Raw genomic sequence first — 27739 nt, 5'->3', positions numbered from 1 at the left:
CCTTGCGTTCAACTCCAGAAACAGCCCAGGCACGTGAGAAGCTTAATTCTCAGCCCCAGCACACACCAAGTGGGCCCCAGAAGTGGATTTCTGCAATATCCATCCTAGTTTACTCATTTTCTGTAAACCTAGGTTTCTAGTTTAGTATTTGAACAACTTTTAAAGAGTTATTTTGCATCTCATGACATTTTTCAATCTAGTATTTATACTCTTTGATGGCATGAGTCTCTAAACTCCATTGTTGGGGATGAGGAGCTCTGCAGCGTCTCGATGAATTAATGCAATTATTTCTGCTTTCCATTCAAACATGCTTGTTCCTATCTAAGATGTTCCTTCGCGCTTCACTATGAAGAAGGTGATGATCCGTGACACTCATCACCTTCCTCAACCCATGAACGTGTTCCTAACAACCACCTCCGTTCTACATTAGATTGAATGAGTATCTCTTAGATTCCGTAATCAGAATCTTCGTGGTATAAGCTAGAATTGTTGGCGGCATTCATGAGGATCTGGAAAGTCTAAACCTTGTCTGTGGTATTCCGAGTAGGATTCTGGGATTGGATGACTATGACGAACTTCAAACTCGTGAGTGTTGGGCATAGTGACAGACGCAAAAGGATCAATGGATCTTATTCCGACATGATCGAGAACCAACAGATGATTAGCCGTGCTGTGACAGAGCATTTGGACCATTTTCACTGAGAGGATGGAAAGTAGCCATTGACAACGGTGACACCCTACATACAGCTTGCCATGGAAGGAGCCTTGCATTTATGAAAGTGAGAAAGCATTATGTTACAAGAATTTAGAGGACAAAGCATCTCCAAAACTCCAACATATTCTCCACTATTACACAATAAGTATTTATTTTATGCCCTTTCACTTTTTACAATTGAACTTGAAAAACACTATTGTTGGAATCCTGACTATGAATAATAAGATAACCATAGCTTGCTTCAAACCAACAATCTCTGTGGGATTCGACCCTTACTCACGTAAGGTATTACTTGGATGACCCAGTGCACTTGCTGGTTAGTTGTGTGAAACTGTGAGAAATAGTCCATTAATATTGGCATAGACAATTTCGTGCACCAGTTGTCCTTATGCAGGCATCTCCAAGGGTACATGGTATCGCATAGCTCCCTGGATCTTGAAGCTTCTCTGGGAAGCTCTTCTGGATCACTGTACTGCATTCTTCAGTGAGGAAGACTGTTTCTACTTCTCTCCAATCCTTCTTATGACTTAATATATCATTCATAAATGTATTATAAGAAGGTATTTGTTCAAGAGCTTCTGCAAAAGGGATCTTGATCTCTAGTGTCTTGAGATAGTCTGCAAAACGGGTAAACTATTTATCTTTTTCTGCTTGTCGAAACTTCTGGGGAAATGGCATCTTGGTCTTGTACTCATTAGCCTTAGTTTATGTAGGCCGAGCACCCATAGTGCTTGAGGAAGGGTTACTGGTTGGCTTAGGAGGGGGTGTTCTCAGCACTTGTACGTGTCTAATCACCCCCTGCTTGGGCGTTCAACACCCTTACTGCCCCTTTCCTGGCGTTCAACATCAGAAGTTCCCCCTTCTGGGTGTTGAATGCCAATAGCACTCCTCCTTGGGCGTTCAACGCCCTCAGAGTTACCTTGGACTAGAGTCTGTTTGTCTTCTATCAACTTCTCTTTCCCTTGTCTTTTGTTGTTTTGAGGCTGGGTGTTCAGCGTCCTTCCACTTCTCAGTTGGATAGCCTAACACTCTTCCTTTATCTGTTCAAATAATTGCTGTCTAGCTTGACTCAGCTGTGTCTCTATATTCCTGTTGGAAGCTCGAGTTTCTTTCACAGCCTCTTGCAATTCCAACAACTGCTATGCAAGGGAGTACAGCTGCTGAGTTAATGGGATATTTTGTTTTGGAAGGTTAAATTCAGTAGATACTGCCTTGACTTCTCCTTTCATTGAAGTCTCACTGGCTGAGTACAGATGCTAGTTGCTGGCGACTGTCTCAATAAGTTCATGAGCTTCCTCAATTGTCTTCCTCATGTGTATAGAACCACTAGCAGAGTGGTCTAAAGACATTCTAGCCACGTCTGGGAACCCGTAATAAAAGATGTCTAATTGCACCCATTCTGAAAATATTTCAGTAGGGCATTTCTGTAGCATCCTCTGTACCTCCCCCAAGCATCATGAAGAGATTCATTAACCTCTTGTTTGAAGCCTTGGATGTCCAATCTTAGCTAGGTGAGCTTCTTTGGAAAAAAGTATTGATTCAAAAACTTGTTCACTAGTTGACTCCAGGTTTTCAAGCTAGATTTGAGTTGGTTGTCCAACCACCTCTTTGCTTGATCCTTTACTGCAAAGGAAAAGAGTAGCAATTTGTAGATATCCTGGTCTACTCCCTCAGTGTATGTGTTAGCTATTTGTAAGAAATTTACAATGAACTATGTGGGCTCTTCCTGTGGAAGTCTATGATAGTGTCAGTTTTGTTGCACCAGAGTAATCAACCGAGGGTTTAGCTCAAAATTGCTTGCTCTAATAGGGGGTATACTGATACTGATACTCCTTCCATAAAAGACAGGAGTGGGGCTTGCGTAGGACCCCAAGGTTCTTCTGAACTGTTCATTCCCAATTGGGTCCATAGTGAACTCTTCATGTTCATGTACACACAGTCAAGGGATAAGGAAATGGGAAGGTGGATGTCTCTATGTTAGAGTATAGAGCACTTCCATTGAGGTGAACATCAGAAGAATAGAGGTAGAAGAAGAGATGGAATTCGAATCTTTAGAAGAAGAAGAGAACATAAATTAAAATATTTTTGTTTTATTTTATTTATTTATTTAATTGATTTTCGAAAATACAAATAAACTAAAAGTTAAGACAACTAATTCATTAAAAGAATTTGAAAATTAAATGTGATTCAAGAAGTAATTTTTGAAAATAAAAGAAAGAAAAAGTCAAACAAAGATTCAAATTTAAAAGGAAATTAAAGAATTGAAACTTAAAAGTTTTGAATTTAACAAGAAGATAAGATAGGTAAGTTTTAAAACTTAAAAAGAAAGATAACATAAAAATTCAAAAAGATAAGAATTTGAAATTTAAAATCTTGAAGATTTAAAGTAAAGAGATATGATAAAGATTTGAAAAAGATTTTGAAATTTGAAAAGATTAGATTTTGAAAGTTGAAATTAAAATAAGATAAAATAAGATATTTGAAACTTAAAGAAAGATAAATAAAAGATAAGATAAAGATTTGAAAAGATAAGATTTAAAATTTAAAAATTGAACTTTACTAACAAGAAAATACCAAACTTACAATTTTTAAATCAAGATAAGAAAAGATAGCTAGGATTTCGAAAATTTGAATAAAGATAAAGGAAATAATTTTTTTTTTTGGATTTTCGAATTTTTAAAGAAAGGAAAAAAAAAGAAAAACAACTAAAAGACACCAAACTTAAAAATTTAAGATCAAATGACACTAGTTTTCGAAAATTAAAAGAAAAACACCAAACTTAAAAATTTTATGATCAAACAAAGAAGTTAACAAGAACAATTCGAATACCAAGAAGAACACCCAAGAACAATTTCAAAAATTAAAGAAAACAAAAAGGACACCAAACTTAAAAATGGACACAAGACTCCAACAAAAGATAAAGATCACTAAGGAAAAGAAAAGGATTTGAAATATTTTTGAAAAAGAAAACAAAATACAAAATTAAAAGAGTAACTAAACCATAAAAAGTACCTAATCTAAGTAACAAGATAGTTCGGTAGTTTGTCAAACTTGAACAATCTCCGACAACGGTACCAAAAACTTGGTGCGTGAAATTGAACTTTGCAAGTTTCACACATATGAACCGGCAAGTGCACTGGGTCGTCCAAGTAATATCTCAGGTGAGTGAGGGTCGAATCCCACGGAGATTGTAGGATTGAGCAAGCAATGGCTATCTTGAAAGTCTTAGTCAGGCGATTAGAAAAGATGGTTGTTTGTAGAAAGCATAAATAAAATAGTAAAGAACGAAATACCAGGTTAGTGTGAAAACAATGATAGATATTCAGTTAAGGCTTTGGAGATGCGTATTCTTTTCAGATCAACTCTTCTTACTGTCTACTTCAATAACGAATGATTCCTTCAATGGCAGCCGTACGTGATTAACTCATGTCCTCACATCAAGTTAATCTCTTCTAACTATAGCAGTCCACCATATCCGAGCAACTCATGTCCTCTCATCAAGTTAACTCATGGCTTCCCACTATGGCTGAAGGTGAAGCCCTAAGCAATCCACTCCCCTTCGCGATCCTACTTAAAACGCCACAGACAAGGTCGGATCTTCCGGATTAGGGAATGCTGCTTTTCTAACTCTAGCCTTAACACCACAGAGACCTCAGTAACCCACGGTCAACGAGATTTTACGTCACATATCCAAAGTTGCCCAGGTACGCTCTTGGAATCCACAATGCAATCTCTAACTTTAGCTCAATGCTATTCGAGTCAGGACTCACACAGAACCCAAGTAGAACAAAGATGAATGTCACGGTTCATCCTCAAATCATGAGATGAAGAACGAGAATGCATAAGAGAATATAATCAGACATATTGAAATAGAAATAGTAATATTATTAATCCATGAGAATCAGCAGAGGTCCTAACCCTAACTTAGGAGGTTTAGTTGCTCACAGTTTACAGAAATTAATAGTAAAACATGCAAAGTGGCAAAGATCCCTAACAGTGGTGATTTTTGTTCTATTTAAAATAACCTAATACTAAGAAGTACAAAAGTATGATAGACTAGACTAAAGGTGCGAAAGTCCACTCTTGGGCCCACTTTGGTTGAGTACTTGGGCTGAGCTTGGCATCCAACTTGAGATATGGGTGTTGAACACCTAGTAGGGGGTTGATCCATGCTGCCTTATGCTTCTTGATGGGCATTGAACGCCCCAAATGAGGTGATTAGGTGTTCAACACTGGCTTGAGTTCCTTTGGCGCGTTGAACGCCAGAAAGAGGGTAGTCCTTGGGCGTTTTAACGCCCAATATGGGCAGGCTCCTTCGAAAAAAAGTATAAACCATTATATATTTTTGAAAAGCTCTGAAAGTTAGCTTTCCAACGCCTTTAAGAGCGCGTTATTTGAACCTCTGTAGTTCCAGAAATGCTCGTTTGAGTGCATGGAGGTCAGAATCTGACAGCATCTGCTATGCTTTCCTTGCCTCTGAATTGGTCCTTGCCAAAACTCCTCAATTTCAGCCAAAAATTACCTGAAATCAACAAAAAATACAACAACTCAAATTAGAATCCAAAAATTTGAATTTTCACTAAAACCTATGAAAATATATTGAAACTTAAACAAAACATAACTAAAATAATATGAAAACGATGCCAAAAAACGTATAAAATATTCGCTAATCAGTCTTCTCTCTTTCTCTTTGGCTTCGGCAGTGATAAAAGAAAGGAATGGGATCAGATGATGATGGTATGTTTAATTAGTGGGCTAGGTGTCATTAAGGGAGGGTCAGGTGTTGCGGTTCAAGTTATAAATATCTTAAACGGATAACTATAAAAGATGGATATATTAAAACACAAGTAATAATATATATAAAATATATATATATATATATATATATATATATATATATGAGTTACTAATATAAATGACATTAATAACATAAAAATTAAAAGATATACGATGAAGCATTAGCAAAGCAGCGACATTTACTCATATCGACGAATTTTGAGCTCGAAAATAATATTATTAAACAAATTCTTATTTTAATTAAATCGGGTAAAAATAAAATAATAATAATAATAATAATAACAATAATAATAATAATAATAATAATAATAATAATTTTATCTTTTCTCACAAAATCTCATTATAATAAAAATTATATAAAAAATCCTAATTTATTTAAACTTAGTTATCTAAAAATCAATTTAACTATTCTTAATAAATTAGTTTCTAAAAATAATGAGCTCCAATTAATAAAATAAATTATAACTTATTTATGTTCAGATTTTTAAAAATGCAAGTCGTTACATTACTCGCTGGGCCGGCTTGTGTAACTCGACAAAAAAGGTGGGTCGGGCTAGAAATTTGAGACCACTATAATAAAAAAGTCCGCCTAACTTGCACTGCCTAATCTATGAATTTTGGTAAATTTTGGCGGGGTCGGGCGGGATTGCTTGGTGAACTTTTATTTTTAAGATGATAATTGAATTTGGAACGTTACTTTTGTGCTTGTATTTGGAATGTTTGTTCGTTTTACTCTAGGTTATAATTTGGACTGTGTTTGATTCATTAGAGACTTAGACAATGTTTAATTTGGACAATGTTTGTTTTGCTTTGCTCAATGTTTGTTTCATTATTTTATTTTAAAAAACTTGATTCATAATTACGTTTATTAGATATTTAGAATTATAAAAATTTAGTGTTGGTGAATTTAGAAATTATAATTTTTTATGTCTTTAGAAATTATTAGTTAATTGAAATGTTTGACAAATTATACATATTTAATATTTAATAGTTTAATTTTTTTAAAAAAAAAGAGAGAATTGGCGGGATTAGCCTGCCAACCCACCAATCTGCTGTTAGGTAGGACGGGGTAGAAGTTTGAGACAACCTCAATAGCCAGGGTAGGGCGAGGCAGGGTAGGGCTGTTTGCCATCCCTATCTTTCATTATGGTTCAAGAATATCATAACTTCAAATTGTTCAATTTATATTTTATATGAATAAATATAAAACAACATATTCATTGTATTTACTATATAATAATGATGATAGTGTTATACTAAACTCGAGAAAATTATTATTACAAAATATTATATACCGTTTACCATGTCAAATTAGAATGTAAGCCCGTGCGATGCTCGGGTTTAACACTAGTAAAACCCAAAAACTGGAAACTCTAAACAATTAAATCAAACCATCAATACCAATCAACAAAAGTTAAACAATATCAAAACCCTAATTATGAATGCATAACAAAAGTCAAAGAAAAAAGGAAAACAAATACAATAATTTCCATCAATGAAGAAGAGAAACAAGAAAGGTGAATAGAGGACAAAGTATGTAACACCCTTGCTACAAGAATGTCAAGTTTCTAGCAGTGCCACTCTGATAGCGAAGATATTATGACTACATCCATATATTCAGTAATAAAATAGGAGCCTTTAACTCAAAACCGTATCTACTTTTCTTTGAAAAACCGTAAACACTTTTTCCTTTTGTTCATATGCACATACATACAAACATATATATATATATATATATATATATATATATATATATATACAAAGAATATTACATTCACATTCAAATATATGTACATATATACAAAATCATATCATAAAATTACAACTCTTATCCCTCTTTACAGGATGTAAATATTGGTAACAAAGGCGAGAAAAAAGACATCTATGATAATATAGCCATAAAGCACAACCAAAAATACACAGGGAATCTCTTTATAAGCTTCCTATTTTCTAAAAAGATAAGGCTGTAGGGGGGTAAAAGCCTAACCATATGATCACACCAAAAGAGTTTTAGAATTGTTATAGAAGGATATATGTATATAATCAAAAATTGTTTAATAGTAATGATCATTGCTTGTCTTAATCCTTATCTCAAATTTAATTTATTTCCTTCTTAAATCCATCCAATCCCTTATTCATTAATTCCATAACCTCAATCTTTATTTTAAAGTTATGCAATTATCCATAAAACCAAGATCATTAATCACACCACCACAAGTTAATGTGCATATCAAATTTTCACCAACTTATCGAGGCATATAACTTACCCAATTATGGCCTCCGGCCCAAACAGTCACAACCCTTGGCCCAAAAATAATCAATCACAGCCTCTGGCCTAAAATATAATCAATCACGGCCTCTGGTCCAAAATATAATCAATCACAGTCTCCGGCCTAAAACACAATCAATCACTTACATGCCACCACACTCTACCATAATTCGAACTAACAAGCCACAAACACAAGCAATCAAACAAACAATCAAACAATCACACATAAAGAACAATTATAACAAGTTTTACAAGTAGCAATTAATAGAATATCAATTAGGAAAATCAAGTAATTATGCAAACCCAAGCAATTTCAATCAAATGTAGGATGATGCATGCCTGTCCTATTGGCCATGAGCTCACTTGTCAGTTATAATGCCAAACCTGACACATCCGGTAGCTAACCCAGACATAGAAGACTACATGATGTGTGGAAAACGATCCAACACAAAAATCACCGGCAAGTGTACCGGGTCGCATCAAGTAATAATAACTCACATAAGTGAGGTCGATCCCACAGGGATTGAAGGATTGAGCAATTTTAGTTTAGTGGGTGATTTAGTCAAGCGAATCAAGTTTTGGTTGAGTGATTTGTGTTTAACAAGAAGTAAATGACAGTAAATGTAAAGGGGGAAGGGAAAAGTGCAGTAAATTAAAGAACAGGAAAATAAATTTGCAGAATCTTAAAGAACAAGAAAGTAAATGACTGAAACTTAAAGTGCAAGAAATGTAAATTGCAGTAACTTAAATGGCAAGAAAGATAAATTGCTTGAATGTAAAAGGGGTTTGAGGACTGGGATTGCAGAATCTAAACAAAGAGAAAGTAAATTGCAACAATTGATTGAACAGAAATTGAATCAGAAGCAAATAGCATTCAAACAGAAAGAAAATAAAATGCAGCAAAGGTTCACAGAAGAACCAAAAGTAAAATTGGGTCTCAGGTCTCAAGAGACTAGGTAGCAGAGCCTAGATCTCTATTTGCCTTCCTAGATCCAAGTTAACAAAGCAATTGACAGAAAATTAAAGAAGAAGCAATAGAAGAACAGAAATAAAATTGAATTATGCAGAAAACAAATTGAAAAGAGTTTGAATGGGAATTGAGACAGAATTTCCTCAATTTCACACACCCAAAACTCAGAAACAGAAAATTAGAAATGCTCAGGCAAGAATGAGGAAGAAGGGAGATCAATCCTCCTCCCCAATTCTCAGAATTCTCAGTCAAGTCTCTCAAGAAAGCTCAAAGAAAGTGCAAATTCAAAGGCTAAGCCAAAAGTAAGTCAAAAGGTAAAAGATCCAAAAAAAAGGTCCTAATTACATCAAACTAGCTTCTATTTATACACTTTCTATTCTTGGATTTTGGGATTTGGATGGGCTTTTGATTTGGTGAAGAAATGAATTCAAATGGATTTTTAATTTGAATTTTTGGCCCATTAAAAGTCACTCCCAGGAGGCTGCCCTGCCCTTGTGGAGGGCAGGGCAGGATTTGGTGTGTTGTGGTGCGAGCTGGTGCGGTCTAGTGCGGCGTGGTGCGAGCCTGGCGCTGCAATGTGCGCAGAATTTGCTTCTTGGTGCGCAAGGTGCTGCCCTGCCCGCGCCAAGGGCAGGGCAGGAAAAGTTGGTGCTGCCAGGGACGAGCGTTGCGCGCGCTGAGGCTGCCAGGAACGAGACTTGGTGCGCCAGGATCGTGTGTGATGCGCCAGGATCATGCGCCAATCCAAATGCTGCCCTGCCCGCGCCAAGGGCAGGGCAGAGTTCTCACATTGCTTGTCCCGTGTTCGAAACACGGAGGAAGCACACGCTACAATAATTTCCTTGGTTTCTTGGCACGGCACTCATCCTTAGATCATAGCTTCCTCATGGTTCCTTGTTCGAGTCTTGTAGCATGCATCATAGGCATTTTTCCTTTGATTTCTTTCCTTGGAGAGCCCGATACTGCCCTCCACAAGGGCAGGACAAGGTTCTCTTCCTCTTGGTCCCAAGGCACATTTTGTGCTCTGCCCTTGTAGTGGGCAGGGCAGAGTTGCCTTCTCTTCTTGGTTCTCTTATGTTGCCCTCCTAGAGGGCAGTGTGCCCTTGTGGAGGGCAATGTTGCCTCCCCCTTTGCATGCGGCACGCTTCTTCTCTCTTTTGCCACACTTTCCTTTCCTTGGGCTACACTTCTTAGGCCACGCTTTTCCTTTTCTTTTCTTTTCTTCACCTACAATAAACCAAAACAACCACTCCAAGTATCACTAAATTCAAGAGGTTTATAAATCAATTAAAATTCAATTAAAATTAGCTTAAACCTCATGATTTAACATTAATTCCATGGTGGTTGCTTGATTTAGAGAAGTTATGCATTTTCACTCCAAATCACTTACTTAGGATACAAGAAAGTGCATAAATGCTAACAAAACAAGTGAAATTAGCTTGAAAAATGGGTATATGATGACTTGTCATCACTACATCACATAGCAAGTGGGATTAACCACTTCAGTAGCTAACCCAGACATAGAACACCACATCACAGAGCAAGTGGGACTAACCACAATCCTTGCGTCTGCCCATGCAGGTGCTTTACACCACAACCAGAACAAGTGGGACAATGCCTCAACACTTGCATCTATCTAGGCAAGTGCCTTTCACCACATCCCGAAGCAAGTGGGATGAACCACCACCTTTGCGTCTATCCAGGTAGGTGCCTTTCACCATATCCCGGAGCAAGTGGGACAATGCCTCAACCTTGCATCTACCCAGGAAGGTTTAAAATCTCAACCCATAGCAAGTGGGACGAACCATAATCTTTGCGTCTACCCAAGTGTCTCAAATCTTAACCCGGAATAAGTGGGACTAAGCTACAACTCTTGTGTCTTACCTAGGCAATTAATCAATAATCATAAATTATATTTCCAAATAAAATAATCATAATCACAATCACACATAATCATTCCCAAACCGTGAGCGGGATAAGACCACTGGTGCACAAAATTGCAATCACACTTTTGCAATCTCGCACAACTAACTAGCAAGTGCACTGGGTCGTCCAAGTAATACCTTACGTGAGTAAGGGTCGATCCCACGGAGACTGTCGGCTTGAAGCAAGCTATGTTTATCTTGTAACTCTTAGTCAGGATATCAATAATTATCAGGGTTGATTGTAAAAAGTAAAAGAACATGAAAATAGTACTTGTTTTGCAGTAATAGAGAACATGTTGAGGTTTTGGAGATGCTCTATCTTCTGAATCTCTGCTTTCCTACTGTCTTCTTCTTCAGGCACGCAAGACTCCTTCCATGGCAAGCTGTATGTAGGGTTTCACCGTTGTCAATGGCTACCTCCCATCCTCTCAGTGAAAATGTTCAACGCGCTCTGTCACAGCACGGCTAATCATCTGTCGGTTCTCAATCGGGTTGGAATAGAATCCAGTGATTCTTTTGCGTCTGTCACTAACGCCCAGCCTTCAGGAGTTTGAAGCTCGTCACAGTCATTCAATCCTTGAATCCTACTCAGAATACCACAGACAAGGTTTAGACCTTCCGGATTCTCTTGAATGCCGCCATCAATTCTAGCTTATACCACGAAGATTCTGATTAAGGAATCCAAGAGATATCTACTCAATCTAAGGTAGAATGGAGGTGGTTGTCAGGCACACGTTCATAGTTGAGAATGATGATGAGTGTCACGGATCATCACATTCATCAGGTTTAAGAACAAATAATATCTTAGAATGGAAGCAAGCATGATTGAATGAAAAACAGTAGTAATTGCATTAATCCATCAAGACACAGCAGAGCTCCTCACCCCCAACCATGGGGTTTAGAGACTCATGCTGTAGAAGATACAATGAGAAACGTGTAAAGTGTCATGAGGTCCAGATACAATGTCAAAAGATCCTATTAATAGTGAACTAGTAACCTAGGGTATACAGAAATGAGTAAATGACGTAAAAATCCACTTCTGGGTCCACTTAGTGTGTGCTTGGGCTGAGCATTGAAGCTTTCATGTGTAGAGACTTTTTCTGGAGTTAAACGCCAGCTTTTGTGCCAGTTTGGGTGTTTAACTCCAATTTTTATGCCAGTTCCAGCGTTAAACACTGGGAATTCTGAAGCTGATTTGCAACGCCGGTTTGAGCCATCAAATGTCGGGCAAAGTATGGACTATTATACATTGCTGGAAAGCCCAGGATGTCTACTTTCCAACGCCATTAAGAGCGCGCCAATTGGCCTTCGGTAGCTCCAGAAAATTCACTTCGAGTGCAGGGAGGTCAGAATCCAACAGCATCTGCAGTCCTTTTCAACCTCTGAATCAGATTTTTGCTCAGGACTCTCAATTTCAGCCAGAAAATACCTGAAATCACAGAAAAACACACAAACTCATAGTAAAGTCCAGAAAAGTGAATTTTAACTAAAAACTAATAAAAATATAATAAAAACTAATTAAAACATACTAAAAACATACTGAAAACAATGCCAAAAAGCGTATAAATTATCCGCTCATCACAACACCAAACTTAAATTGTTGCTTGTCCCCAAGCAACTGAAAATCAAAATAGAATAAAAAGAAGAGAATATACTATAGACTCCAAAATATCAAAGAATCTTAGCTCCAATTAGATGAGCGGGACTATTAGCTTTTTGCTTCCGAACAGTTTTGGCATCTCGCTTTATCCTTTAAAGTTCAGAATGATTGGCATCCATAGGAACTCAGGACTCAGATAGTGTTATTGATTCTCCTAGTTAAATATAATGATTCTTGAACATAGCTATTTTATGAGTCTTGGCTGTGGCCCAAAGCACTCTGTCTTCCAGTATTACCACCGGATACATACATGCCACAGACACATACTTGGGTGAACCTTTTCAGATTGTGACTCAGCTTTGCTAGAGTCCCCAATTAGATGTGTCCAGGGTTCTTAAGCACACTCTTTTTGCCTTGGATCACAACTTTATTTCTTTTCTATTTTTTTATTATTTTTTTTCTTTTTTTTTGAATCACTGCTTTTTCTTGCTTCAAGAATCAATTTGATGATTTTTCAGATCCTCAATAACAGTTCTCCTTTTCCCTCATTCTTTCAAGAGCCAATAATTTTGACATTCTTAAATCAACAAATTCAAAAGACATATGCACTGTTGAAGCATTCATTCAGAAAACAAAAAGTATTGTCACCACATCAAACTAATTCAACTAGTTTCAAAGATGAATTCGAAATCCTGTACTTCTTGTTCTTTTGTGATTAAAGCACTTTTCATTTAGGAAAGGTGATGGATTCATAGGACATTCATAGCTTTAAGACATGAACTTTAAATTTTATTAATCATGAATTAAGAATAAGACTCAAAAATAGATATAAGATGAGACTAGTAGGAATAGAAAACAAAAATTTAAATAGGCTCCTAATGATAGAGGTTATCACAGAGTTAGGACTCAACAACCTTGATTTTGAGAAGTGGATGCTCCCTCAAATTGAGAGGAGAACTTTTGGTGTTTCAACTCTTGAAGTTCACGCCCCTGCTTCTCTTGTTCCTTCAGCAATTTGCAGAGCATGCAGTTCTGATTCTGCTGTTCTTCCTTAAGTTGCTCCACAGTTTCTTGCAACTTGGTGATAGATGCTTCTAGGCTGGCCCAGTAGTCAATTTCAGGAAATTCAGGGAGGAACTCCTGCGCCCTTTTTTTGATAGAGTTGTCTTGCATTTGTCCTTCCATTGACTTCTTGGTGATTGGATGTCCAATTGAGATGAATTCATCTACTCCCATTTTCACCCCAGCCTCTTTGCAGAGCAAGGAGATCAGGCTTGGGTACGCCAGTTTGGCTTCACAAGCAATCAGATGATGAACCTTCACTTCTTTTCCCAACATAATGCAATGAATCATCACTGCTCTCTTGATAGTGACCTCAGAATGGTTGCTAGTGGGCAATATGGAACGCCCAATAAAGTCTAGCCAACCTCTTGCAATTGGTTTGAGGTCTCCCCTCTTGAGTTGGTTTGGGACACCTTTTGAATTGGTTATCCACTTAGTTCCAGGGAGGCATATGTCCTCTAGAACTTGATCCAACCCTTTATCTGCTCTCACTATCCTCCTATTAAAGGATTCAGGATCATCTTGCAGTTGAGGCAATTTGAAGACCTCTCTTATTTTGTCCAGATGGAAGTAGATGACTTTTCCTCTGACCATGGTTCTGTAGGTATGGAAAGCAGTTCCAGTCATTCTCTGCTTATCTGTCAGCCACAGATTTGAGTAGAATTCCTGAACCATATTTCTTCCAACCTTTATCTCAGGATTGGTTAGAACTTCCCATCCTCTATTTCGAATTTGCTCTTGGATCCCCGGATATTCATCTTCTTTTAGATCAAATTTGACTTCCGGGATCACTGACCTCAGACCCATTATTTTGTGATAATGGTCTTCAGGTTCTTTGGTTAAGAACGTTTCTTGATTCCAAAGACTCTTTGGATTATTCTCTTTCTTGCCTCTTAAATTGGTTTGTTTTCCCTTAGGAGCCATGATCTTGATGAATCTTGGCTTAGTGATCACGGAAAAACACACCAAACTTAGAGGTTTGCTTGTCCTCAAGCAAAAGAAAGGAGAGAGGGGAGAGAGGAGGAGAGCAAATTCGAATGGAGGGGAGAAAGGGGTGGCCGAACGTGTATTTATAAGGGAAGGGGGAGATTTCGAAAATTTTGAAGGAGATTTGAGAAGATATGGAGAGAATTTAAGAAAAATTTGAGTTTTTGAAGAAGATTTGGGAGGGATTTGAGAGAGTTTGAAGATTGATTTTAATTTTTGAAAATTTGAAGGTGAATGATGAAAGTTTGAAATGTGTTTATGTAGAAAAGTATGGATCAAAAAAGGAAAGTTTGAAAAAAATCTAATCAGAAAGCAAAATCTCCGTCCCCCACCTTTCTGACGTTAAACGCCCAGAATGGTATCCATTCTGGCGTTTAACGCCCATTTGTTGGCCATTGTGGGCGTTTAACGCCCAGCCAGGTGCCCTGGCTGGCGTTAAACGCCAGAATTCCCTTTGTCACTGGGCGTTTTGCTAAACGCCCAAGATGCTGCACGCCTGGCGTTAAACGCCCAAAATGGCACCTTTACTGACATTAAACGCCCAGAATGGTGCCCATTCTGGCGTTTAACGCCCAAAGTACCCCTTACTGGCATTTTTTTTGCCAGCAAGCTCTTTTTCTCTGCTTTTTGCACTGAATCCTTCTGTAACTCTGTGAATTCCTGCATTTTTGATACTTGCCCTTGTAGAAACAAAACATATAACCTGCTAATGACTGGGTTGCCTCCCAGCAAGCGCTTCTTTATTGTCTTTAGCTGGACCTTCACTGAGGATCATTCCAGCCTCAGTTTTGAGCATTCCTGATCAAAATTGCTTTCAAGATAATGCTTGATCCTCTGTCCATTAACAATGAACTTCTTGTCAGAATCAGAATCCTGAAGCTCAACATATCCATATGTTGATACTCCTGTAACCACATACGGACCCCTCCAGCGGGATTTAAGTTTTCCTGGGAACAATCTGAGCCTAGAGTTGAAGAACAGAACTTTTTGTCCTGGCTCAAAGACTCTGGATGACAACTTCTTGTCATGCCACTTCTTTGCCTTTTCCTTATAAATCTTAGCATTTTCAAAGGCACTGAGTTTAAATTCATCTAGCTCATTTAGCTGGAGCAATCTTTTTTTACCAGCTAACTTAGCATCCAGGTTTAGGAATCTGGTTGCCCAAAAGGCTTTATGTTCCAGTTCCACAGGCAGATGACAGGCCTTGCCATACACAAGTTGGTATGGAGAGGTTCCTATTGGAGTCTTGAATGTTGTTCTGTATGCCCACAGAGCATCATCCAAGCTCTTTGCCCAATCCTTTCTACGGGCAATTACAGTCCATTCTAGGATTCTTTTTAACTCTCTGTTAGAGACTTCAGCTTGCCCGTTTGTCTGTGGATGATACGGGGTTGCCACTTTGTGGCTAATTCCATATCGGACCATAGTAGAGTACAGCTATTTATTGCAGAAATGAGTACCCCCATCACTGATTATTACTCTGGGAATACCAAATCTGCTGAAGATGTGTTTCTGGAGGAATTTCAGCACGGTCTTAGTATCATTAGTGGGTGTAGCAATTGCTTCTACCCACTTAGATACATAGTCCACTGCCAGCAGAATATAAGTGTTTGAGTATGATGGTGGGAACGGACCCATGAAGTCAATCCCCCATACATCAAACAACTCAATTTCTAAGATCCCTTGTTGAGGCATGGCGTATCCGTGAGGCAAGTTACCAGCTCTTTGGCAGCTTTCACAGTTACGCACAAACTCTCGGGCATCTCTATAGAGAGTAGGCCAGTAGAAGCCACATTGGAGGACCTTAGTGGCTGTTCGCTCACTTCCAAAATGTCCCCCATACTGTGATCCATGGCAATGCCGTAGGATCCTTTGTGCTTCTTCTCTGGGTACACATCTGCGGATCATTCCGTCTGCACATCTCTTAAAGAGATATGGCTCATCCCATAGGTAGTACTTGGCATTTGAAATTAATTTCTTTCTTTGCACTCTGCTGTACTCCTGTGGTATGAACTTCACAGCTTTATAATTTGCAATATCTGCAAACCATGGAGCTTCTTGGATGGCAAATAGTTGCTCATCTGGGAAAGTCTCAGAGATCTCAGTAGAAGGGAGGGGCGCCCCAGCTACTGGTTCTATTCGGGACAGATGATCAGCTACTTGGTTCTCTGTCCCTTTTCTGTCTCTTATTTCTATATCAAACTCTTGCAGAAGCAGCACCCATCTTATAAGCCTGGGTTTTGAATCCTGCTTTGTGAGTAAGTACTTAAGAGCAGCATGGTCAGTGTACACAATCACCTTTGATCCCACTAGATAGGATCTAAACTTGTCAATGGCATAGACCACTGCAAGTAACTCTTTTTCTGTGGTTGTGTAATTCTTTTGTGCATCATTTAGAACACGGCTGGCATAATAAATGACGTGCAGAAGCTTGTTATGCCTCTGTCCCAATACTGCACCAATGGCATGGTCACTGGCATCACACATTAGTTTGAATGGCAATGTCCAGTCTGGTGCAGAGATAACTGGTGCTATGACCAGTTTGGCTTTCAGGGTCTCAAATGCCTGCAGACACTGTCTGTCAAACACAAATGGTGTGTCTGCAGCTAGCAGGTTGCTCAGAGGTTTAGCAATTTTCGAAAAGTCCTTTATAAACCTTCTATAGAATCCTGCATGTCCCAGAAAGCTTCTGATTGCCTTAACATTGGCAAGTGGTGGTAATTTTTCAATTACCTCTACCTTTGCCTTATCCACCTCTATTCTCTTGCTTGAAATTTTGTGTCCAAGGACAATTCCTTCAGTCACCATAAAGTGACATTTCTCCCAGTTTAAAACCAGGTTAGTCTCTTGGCACCTTTTCAGGACAAGTGCTAGGTGGTTAAGACAGGAGCTGAATGAGTCCCCATATACTGAGAAGTCATCCATGAAGACTTCCAGGAATTTCTCCACCATATCAGAGAAGATGGATAGCATGCATCTCTGAAAGGTTGCAGGAGCATTACACAGACCAAAAGGCATCCTCCTGTAGGCAAACACGCCGGAAGGGCAAGTGAATGCTGTTTTCTCTTGGTCCTGAGGATCTACTGCAATTTGGTTGTAGCCTGAATAACCATCCAAAAAGCAATAATAATCATGACCAGCTAGTCTTTCTAGCATTTGGCCTATGAATGGTAAAGGAAAATGATCCTTTCTGGTGGCTGTATTGAGCCTTCTATAGTCAATACACATACGCCACCATGTGACTGTTCTTGTAGGAACCAGTTCATTTTTTTCATTATGAACTACTGTCATGCCTCCCTTCTTGGGGACAACTTGGACAGGACTCACCCAGGGGCTATCAGAAATGGGATAAATAATCCCAGCCTCTAGTAATTTAGTGACCTCTTTCTGCACCACCTCCTTCATGGCTGGATTTAGCCGCCTTTGTGGTTGGACCATTGGTTTGGCATTATCCTCCAATAGGATCTTGTGCATGCATCTTGCTGGGCTAATGCGCTTAAGATCACTTATGGACCACCCAAGAGCTGTCTTGTGTGTCCTTAGCACTTGAATCAGTGCTTCCTCTTCCTGTGGATTTAAAGCAGAGCTTATAATCACTAGAAAAGTGTCACCCTCTCCCAGAAATGCATAATTCAAGGATGGTGGTAGTGGTTTGAGTTCAGGTTTGGAAGGCTTATCCTCCTCCTGAGGAATTTTCAAAAATTCTTTTGTTTCCTCTAGTTTTTCCTGATCAGGCTGAGCATCTTTGAAGATGTCCTCAAGCTCTGATTCTAGACTTTCAGTCATATTGACCTCTTCCACTAAAGAGTCAATAATGTCAGCGCCCATGCAGTCATTTGGTGTGTCTGGATGCTACATAGCTTTTACAGCATTCAACTTGAACTCATCCTCATTGACTCTCAGAGTTACTTCCCCTTTTTGTACATCAATGAGAGTTCGTCCAGTTGCTAGGAAAGGTCTTCCTAGAATGAGAGTTGCACTCTTGTGCTCCTCCATTTCCAGCACTACAAAGTCAGTTGGAAAGGCAAATGGCGCAACCTTGACAATCATGTCCTCAATTATGCCTGATGGATATTTAATGGAGCCATCAGCAAGTTGGAGACATATCCGGGTTGGTTTGACTTCTTCAGTCAACCTAAGCTTTCTGATAGTAGATGCAGGTATTAGATTGATGCTTGCTCCAAGATCACACAGGGCTATCTTGGTGCAAGCACCTTCTAATGTGCATGGTATCATAAAGCTTCCTGGATCTTGAAGCTTTTCTGGTGAGCTTTTCAGGATGACTGCACTGCATTCTTCAGTGAGAAATACTTTTTCAGTTTCTCTCCAATCCTTCTTATGACTTAAGATCTCTTTCATGAACTTAGCATAAGAGGGTATTTGCTCAAGTGCCTCTGCAAACGGAATCTTTATTTCAAGAGTCCTTAGGTAGTCTGCAAAGCGGGCAAATTGCTTATCCTGCTCCGCTTGGCGGAGTTTCTGAGGATAAGGCATCTTGGCTTTATATTCCTCAACCTTAGTTGCTGCAGGTTTATTCCTTACAGAAGTGGTTGGAGAAGCCTTTTTAGAGGGGTTACTATCAGCACTCTCAGGTGTCTGATTCCCCATTTGCGTTTGAACGCAAGGGTTGGGTGGAAAATGGGCGTTTAACGCCAACTTTTCCCCCTTTTCTGGCGTTTGAACGCCAGAACTGGGCAAGGAATGGGCGTTTAACGCCAGCTTTCTCCCATTTTCTGGCGTTTGAATGCCAAGAGTATTCCTCTCTGGGCTCTTACTGTCCTCAGAGGGATTTTGGATAGTGGTTTGGCTATCCTCTGTCAATTGTTCCTTTATTGGCTTTTTGCTACTTTGAGCAGTGTTATTCAATGTCTTCCCACTCCTCAGTTGAACTGCTTGGCATTCTTCTGTTATCTGTTTAGATAGCTGCTGTTTTGCCTGATTCAACTGTGCTTCTATGTTCTTGTTAGCAATTTTAGTTTCTTGGAGCATCTCTTTAAATTCTGCTAACTGTTTTGTCATCAGGTGTAATTGCTGATTAAGCTCAACCATCTGTTCTTGAGGATTAGGATCAGTGGCTATTGCCATAACTTCTTCTTTTGTAGAGAACTCATTGCTAGAGTACAAATGTTGATTTCTAGCAACAGTATCTATGAGCTTTTGAGCCTCCTCAATCGTCTTCCTCATATGTATAGATCCACCAGCTGAGTGGTCTAGAGACATCTGAGCCTTTTCTGTAAGCCCATAGTAAAAGATGTCTAACTGTACCCACTCTGAAAACATTTCAGAGGGGCATTTTCTTAGCATACCTCTATACCTCTCCCAGGCATTATAAAGGGATTCATTATCCTCTTGTATAAAGCCTTGGATGTCCAGCCTTAGCTGTGTCATCCTTTTTGGAGGGTAAAATTGATTCAGGAATTTGTCTGATAACTATTTCCATGTCTTTATGCTTGCTGTAGGTTGGTTATTCAACCATTTCTTAGCTTGATCTTTTACAGCAAATGGAAACAGTAATAATCTGTAGACATCCTGATCCACCTCTTTATCACGTACTGTGTCAGCAAGTTGTAAGAATTGTGCCAGAAACTCAGTAGGTTCTTCTTGTGGAAGACCGGAATACTGGCAATTTTGCTGCACCATGATAATGAGTTGAGGGTTTAGCTCAAAGCTGCTTGCTTTGATGGGAGGTATACAGATGCTACTCCCATATGCAGCTGTAATGGGGTTAGCATATGACCCCAAAGTCCTTCTGGACTGCTCAATTCCACTTAGGTCCATGATAGAGAAAGGGAAATGATATGGATTGCAAGTAGATCTTTTTTTTTTAGTTGACCGAGAAAAAAAATTAAGATAAAATAAATGGAAAATAAAATAAAATTTCGAAAACTAAAAGAAAATAAGATCAAAACAAATTAAAAAAACTAAATCAATTAGTTAACTAAAAAGATTTTGGAATTAGCAATTGAAAAGATATGATTGAAAATTATTTTGAAAAGATTTGATTTTTGAGATGAGGAAAGAGAAAAACAACAAGATGACACCAAACTTAAAATTTTTAGAAAATCAAACACAAATTTTCAAAAATTTTAAAGGAAAACACAAAGAGGACACCAAACTTAGAATTTTTAAAGAACAAGAAAGGACTAAGAACATGCAAATTCGAAAAATTTAAAAGAAAACAAAAGCATGCAATTGACACCAAACTAAAAATATGAAACTAAACTCAAATAATAGACTCTAAACCAACAAAAATAAAACAGTCCTAATCTAAGCAACAAGATAGACCGTCAGTTGTCCAAACTCGAACAATCTCCGGCAACGGCGCCAAAAACTTGGTGCACGACGTTGCAATCACACTTTTGCAATCCCGCACAACTAACCAGCAAGTGCACTGGGTCGTCCAAGTAATACCTTACGTGAGTAAGTGTCGATCCCACGGAGACTGTCGGCTTGAAGCAAGCTATGGTTATCTTGTAACTCTTAGTCAGGATATCAATAATTATCAGGGTTGATTGTAAAAAGTAAAAGAACATGAAAATAGTACTTGTTTTGCAGTAATAGAGAACAGGTTGAGGTTTTGGAGATGCTCTATCTTCTGAATCTCTGCTTTCCTACTGTCTTCTTCTTCAAGCACGCAAGACTCCTTCCATGGCAAGCTGTATGTAGGGTTTCACCGTTGTCAATGGCTACCTCCCATCCTCTCAGTGAAAATGTTCAACGCGCTCTGTCACTGTACGGCTAATCATCTGTCGGTTCTCAATCGGGTTGGAATAGAATCCAGTGATTCTTTTGCGTCTGTCACTAACGCCCAGCCTTCAGGAGTTTGAAGCTCGTCACAGTCATTCAATCCTTGAATCCTACTCAGAATACCACAAACAAGGTTTAGACCTTCCGGATTCTCTTGAATGCCGCCATCAATTCTAGCTTATACCACGAAGATTCTGATTAAGGAATCCAAGAGATATCTACTCAATCTAAGGTAGAATGGAGGTGGTTGTCAGGCACACGTTCATAGTTGAGAATGATGATGAGTGTCACGGATCATCACATTCATCAGGTTTAAGAACAAATAATATCTTAGAATGGAAGCAAGCATGATTGAATGAAAAACAGTAGTAATTGCATTAATCCATCAAGACACATCAGAGCTCCTCACCCCCAACCATGGGGTTTAGAGACTCATGCTGTAGAAGATACAATGAGAAACGTGTAAAGTGTCATGAGGTCCAGATACAATGTCAAAAGATCCTATTAATAGTGAACTAGTAACCTAGGGTATACAGAAATGAGTAAATGACGTAAAAATCCACTTCTGGGTCCACTTAGTGTGTTCTTGGGCTGAGCATTGAAGCTTTCATGTGTAGAGACTTTTTCTGGAGTTAAACGCCAGCTTTTGTGCCAGTTTGGGCATTTAACTCCAATTTTTATGCCAGTTCCAGCGTTAAACGCTAGGAATTCTGAAGCTGATTTTCAACGCCGATTTGGGCCATCAAATCTCGGGCAAAGTATGGACTATTATACATTGCTGGAAAGCCCAGGATGTCTACTTTCCAACGCCGTTGAGAGCGTGCCAATTGGGCTTCTGTAGCTCCAGAAAATCCACTTCGAGTATAGGAAGGTCAGAATCCAACAGCATCTGCAGTCCTTTTTAGCCTCTGAATCAGATTTTTGCTCAGGACCCTCAATTTCAGCCAGAAAATACCTGAAATCACAGAAAAACACACAAACTCATAGTAAAGTCCAGAAAAGTGAATTTTAACTAAAAACTAATAAAAATATAATAAAAACTAATTAAAACATACAAAAAACATACTGAAAATAATGCCAAAAAGCGTATAAATTATCCGCTCATTAACCACCATCCCCACCGTAAGTGGGATAATACCACCATCCCCACAACTACACCGCAACACTAAGCAAGAGGGACAAAACCCATGTCCTTGCATCTATTAGGTGCAGGTGTGTCATGGTGCACGAAATTGTGATCTCAATGGCGCTAACAACTTGGTACACACAATTGTAATATCACTCTTTTTCACAACGTCGCACAACTAACCAGCAAGTGCACTGGATCGTCCAAGTAATAAACCTTACGTGAGTAAGGGTCGATCCCACAGGGATTGTTGGTATGAAGCAAGCTATGGTCATCTTGTAAATCTCAGTCAGGCAGATTCTAATAGTTATGATGGTTTTCGAATATAAAGATAAATAAAGCATAAAATAGAGATAGAGATACTTATGTAAATCATTGGTGGGGATTTCGGATAAGTGTATGGAGATGCTTGTCCCTTCTGAATCTCTGTTTTCCTACTGCCTTCATCCAATCATTCTTACTCCTTTCTATGGCAAGCTGTATGTAGGGCGTCACCGTTGTCAATGGCTACTTCCCATCCTCTCAGTGAAAATGGTCCAAATGCACTGTCACAGCACGGCTAATCATCTGTCGGTTCTCGATCATGTTGGAATAGGATCCATTGATCCTTTTGCATCTGTCACTACACCCAACACTCGCGAGTTTGAAGCTTGTCACAGTCATCCCATCTCAGATCCTACTCGGAATACCACAGACAAGGTTTAGACTTTCCAGATCTTAGGAATGGCTGCCAATAATTCTAGCTTATACCACGAAGACTCCAATCTTTTGGAATGGAGACTAAGAGATATGTGCTCGATCTAAGGTAGAACGAAAGTGGTTGTCAGGCACGCGTTCATAGGTGAGAATGATGATGAGTATCACGGATCATCACATTCATCATGTTGAAGTGCAGCGAATATCTTAGAATAAGAATAAGCTTGAATTGAATAGGAGAATAATAGTAAATTCATTAATACTTGAGGAACAGCAGAGCTCCACACCTTTAATCTATGGTGTGTAGAAACTCCACCGTAGAAAGTACATAAGTACAAGGTCTAGGCATGGCTGAATGGCCAGCCTCCCCAAATGTCATATGAAATCAAAAATAGGGAAAAAGACCTGGTCAAAAAGAAGACTCCAATACAATAGTAAAAAGTTCTATTTGTACTAAACTAGTTACTAGGGTTTACAAAAATAAGTCTTAGTGCAGAAATCCACTTCTGGGGCCCACTTTGGTGTGTGCTTGGGCTGAGCTTGAGCTTTTCACGTGCAGAGGCTTCTCTTGGGGTTAAACGCCAAGTTGTAACGTGTTTTTGGCATTTAACTCTGGTTTGTGACGTGTTTTTGGCGTTTTACTCCAGAATGCAGCATGGAACTGGCGTTGAACGCCAGTTTGCGTCATCTAATCTCGAATAAAGTATAAACTATTATATATTTCTGGAAAGCCCTGGATGTCTACTTTCCAACGCAATTAAGCGCGCACCATTTGGAGTTCTGTAGCTCCAGAAAATCCATTTCGAGTGCAGCGAGGTCAGAATCCAACAGCATCTGTAGTCCTTTTTCAGCCTCCTATCAGATTTTTGCTCAGGTCCTTCAATTTCAGCCAGAAAATACCTGAAATCACAGAAAAACACACAAACTCATAGTAAAGTCAAGAAATGTGAATTTTACATAAAAACTAATAAAAACATCCCTAAAAGTAGCTAGATCTTACTAAAAACTACCTAAAAACAATGCCAAAAAGCATATAAATTATCCACTCATCACAATACCAAACTTAAATTGTTGCTTGTCCCCAAGCAACTAAAAATCAAATAGGATAAAAAGAAGAGAATATACTATAAATCCCAAAATATCAATGAATATTAGTTCTAATTAGATAAGCGGGACTTGTAGCATTTTGCTTCTAAACAGTTTTGGCATCTCACTTTATCATTTGAAGTTTAGAATGATTGGCATCTTGAGGAATTTAGAGTTCAGATAGTGTTATTGATTATCCTAGTTTATTATGTTGATTTTTGAACATAGCTACTTTATAAGTCTTGGCCGTGGCCCTAAGCACTTTGTTTTCCAATATTACCATCGGATACATAAATGCCACAGACACATGACTGGGTGAACCTTTTCAGATTGTGACTCAGCTTTTCTAAAGTCCCCAGTTAGAGGTGTCCAAAGTTCTTAAGCACACTTTTTTTGATTTGGATCACGACTTTAACCACTCAGTCTCAAGCTTTTCACTTGGACCTTCATGCCACAAGCACATGGTTAGGGACAGCTTGATTTAGCCGCTTAGGCCTGGATTTTATTTCCTTGGGCCCTCCTATCCATTGATGCTCAAAGCCTTGGATCCTTTTTATCCTTGCCTTTTGGTTTTAAGGGCTATTGGCTTTTTCTTGCTTGCTTTTTTTTTCGCCATTTTTTTTTCGCAAGCTTCTTCTTTTTCACTGCTTTTTCTTGCTTCAAGAATCAATTTCATGATTTTTCAGATTATCAATAACATTTTTCTTTGTTCATCATTCTTTCAAGAGCCAACAATTTTAACATTTATAAACAACAAGATAAAAATATGCACTGTTTAAGCATTCATTCAGAAAACAAAAAGTATTGTCACCACATCAATATAATTAAACTAATTTCAAGGATGAATTCGAAACTCATGTACTTTTTGTTCTTTTGTATTAAAAACAGTTTTCATTTAAGAAAGGTGAAGGATTTATGGAATTACTCATAGCCTTCAGACATAGACACTAGACACTAATGATCATGTAATAAAGACACAAACATAGACAAACATAAAGCTCAAAAACTGAAAAACAGAAAGATAAGAACAAGGAAGTTAAGGAATGAGTCCACCTTAGTGATGGTGGCGCCTTCTTCTTGAAGGACCAATGGTGTTCTTGAGCTCCTCTATGTCTCTTCCTTGCCTTTGTTGCTCCTCCCTCAAAGCTCTTTGATCTTCTCTAATCTCATTGAGAATGATGGAGTGTTCTTGGTGTTCCACCCTTAATTGGTTCATGTCATGACTTAATCCTTCTAGAGAAGTATTGAGTTGTTCCCAATAGTTGTTTGGATGAAAATGCATCCCTTAAGGCATCTCAGGGATTTCTTAATGATGAGCTTCCTCATGCGTCTCTTGAGATCCATGAATGGACTCTCTTGTTTGCTCCATCCTCTTCTTAGTGATGGGCTTGTCCTCTTCAATGAGGATGTTTCCTTCTATGACAACTCCAACTAAGTAGCATAGATGGCAAATGAGATGAGGAAAAGCTAGCCTTGCCAAGGTAGATGGCTTTTCGGCTACTTTGTAGAGTTCTAGAGAGATGACTTCATGAACTTCTACTTCCTCTCCAATCATGATGCTATGGATCATGATGGAGCGTTGGATGAACTCCAACCATCCTCTAGCCATAGGCTTAAGGTCCAGTCTTCTCAATTGAACCGGCTTGCCTTTTGAGTCTCTTTTCCATTGAGCTCCTTCCATACATATGTCCATGAGGACTTGGTCCAATATTTGATCAAAGTTGACCCTTCTAGTGCAGGGGCGTGCGTCTTCTTGCATCATAGGCAAGTTGAATGCCAACCTTACATTTTCCGAACTGAAATCTAAGCATTTCCCCCGAACCATTGTAAGATAATTCTTTGGATTCGGGTTCATACTTTGATCATGGTTCCTAGTGATCCATGCATTGGCATAGAACTCTTGAACCATTAAGATTCTGACTTGTTGAATGGGGTTGGTAAGAACTTCCTAACCTCCTCTTAGGATCTCATGTCGGATCTCCGGATACTCATTTTTCTTGAGCATGAATGGGACCTCAGGGATCACCTTTTTCTTGGCCATAACTTCATAAGTAGTCTTGATGGACTTTTGAGATGAATCTCTCCATCTCCCATGACTCAGAGGTGGAAGCCCTTGCCTTCTCTTTCCTCTTTCTTGAGGTTTCTCTGGCCTTAGGTGCCATCAATGGTTATGGAAAAACAAAAAAGCTATGCTTTTACCACACCAAACTTAGAATGTTGCTCACCCTCGAGCAAAAGAAGAAAGAAAAGAAGAAGAAGAAGATATGAAGGAGAGGGAGAGAGGTGTAGGTTTCGGCCAAGGGGGAGAAGAGAGGGTAATGTTGTGTGAAAATGAAGAAGGATGGAGGGGTTTATATAGTGGAGGGAGAGGGGATTAGGTTCGGTCATTTAGGGTGGGTTTGGGTGGGAAAGAGATTTTGAATTTGAAAGTAGGTGAGGTTTATGGAGAAAAGTGGATGGATGTGATTGGTGAAGAGGTAATGGGGAAGAGAGATTGAGGTGATTGGTAAAGGGTATAGTGTTATTGGATTGTGTGAAGAAGAGAGATGTGGGGTAGGTGGGGATCCTGTGGGGTCCACAGATCCTGAGGTGATCCTGTGGGGTCCACAGATCCTGAAGTGTCAAGGATTTCTCATCCCTGCACCTTTTAGGCGTGTAAAACGCCCTCTGTATGCAATCCTGGCGTTTAACGCTAGATTTATGCTTGTTTCTGGCGTTAAACGCCCAAAAGTAGCTTGTTTATGGCATTTAACGCCAGCTTGATGCTTGTTTCTGGCGTTAAACGCCAAACAGATGCTTGTTTCTGGCATTTAAACGCCAGACAGCTCTTCCTCCAGGGTGTGCTTTTTCTTCTACTGTTTTTGATTCTGTTTTTAATTTTTGCAATTGTTTTGTGACTCCACATGATCATAAACCTAATAAAACATAAAAGAACAATAGAAATATAGATAAATAAAAATTGGGTTGCCTCCCAATAAGCGCTTCTTTAATGTCAATAGCTTGACAGTGAGCTCTCATGGAGCTTCACAGATGTTCAGAGCATTGTTGGGACCTCCCAACACCAAAGTTAGAGTTTGAATATGGGGGTTCAACACCAAACTTAAAGTTTGGTTGTAGCCTCCCAACACCAAACTTAGAGTTTGATTGTGGGGGCTTTGTTTGACTTTGTATTGAGAGAAGCTTATCGTGCCTCTTTTCCATGTTTACAGAAGGATAACCTTGAGATTTAAACACAAGGTAGTTGATAGCGCGAAATTGTGAAAAATACTTTTCACAACTCAAATAATCCCCGGTAATGAATCCAAAAACTTGGTGTTCAATACCATGGCATAAACACAACTTCGCACAACTAACCAGCAAGTGTACTGGGTCGTCCAAGTAATAAACCTTACGCGAGTAAGGGTCGATCCCACAGAGATTGTTGGTATGAAGCAAGCTATGGTCACCTTGTAAATCTCAGTCAGGCAAACTCAAATGGATATGGGTGATATACGAATAAAACATAAAGATAAAGATAGAGATACTTATGTAATTCATTGGTGGGAATTTCAGATAAGCGCATGAAGATGCTGTGTCCCTTCCGTCTCTCTGCTTTCCTACTGTCTTCATCCAATCCTTCTTACTCCTTTCCATGGCAAGCTTATGCAAGGGTTTCACCGTTGTCAGTGGCTACCTCCCATCCTCTCAGTGGAAATGTTCAACGCACCCTGTCACGGCACGGCTATCCATCTGTCGGTTCTCAATCAGGCCGGAATAGAA

This window comes from Arachis hypogaea, chromosome 10, assembly GCF_003086295.3.
Source record: "Arachis hypogaea cultivar Tifrunner chromosome 10, arahy.Tifrunner.gnm2.J5K5, whole genome shotgun sequence".
Taxonomy (NCBI): domain Eukaryota; kingdom Viridiplantae; phylum Streptophyta; class Magnoliopsida; order Fabales; family Fabaceae; genus Arachis; species Arachis hypogaea.
Note: the sequence above shows the minus strand (reverse complement) of the source record.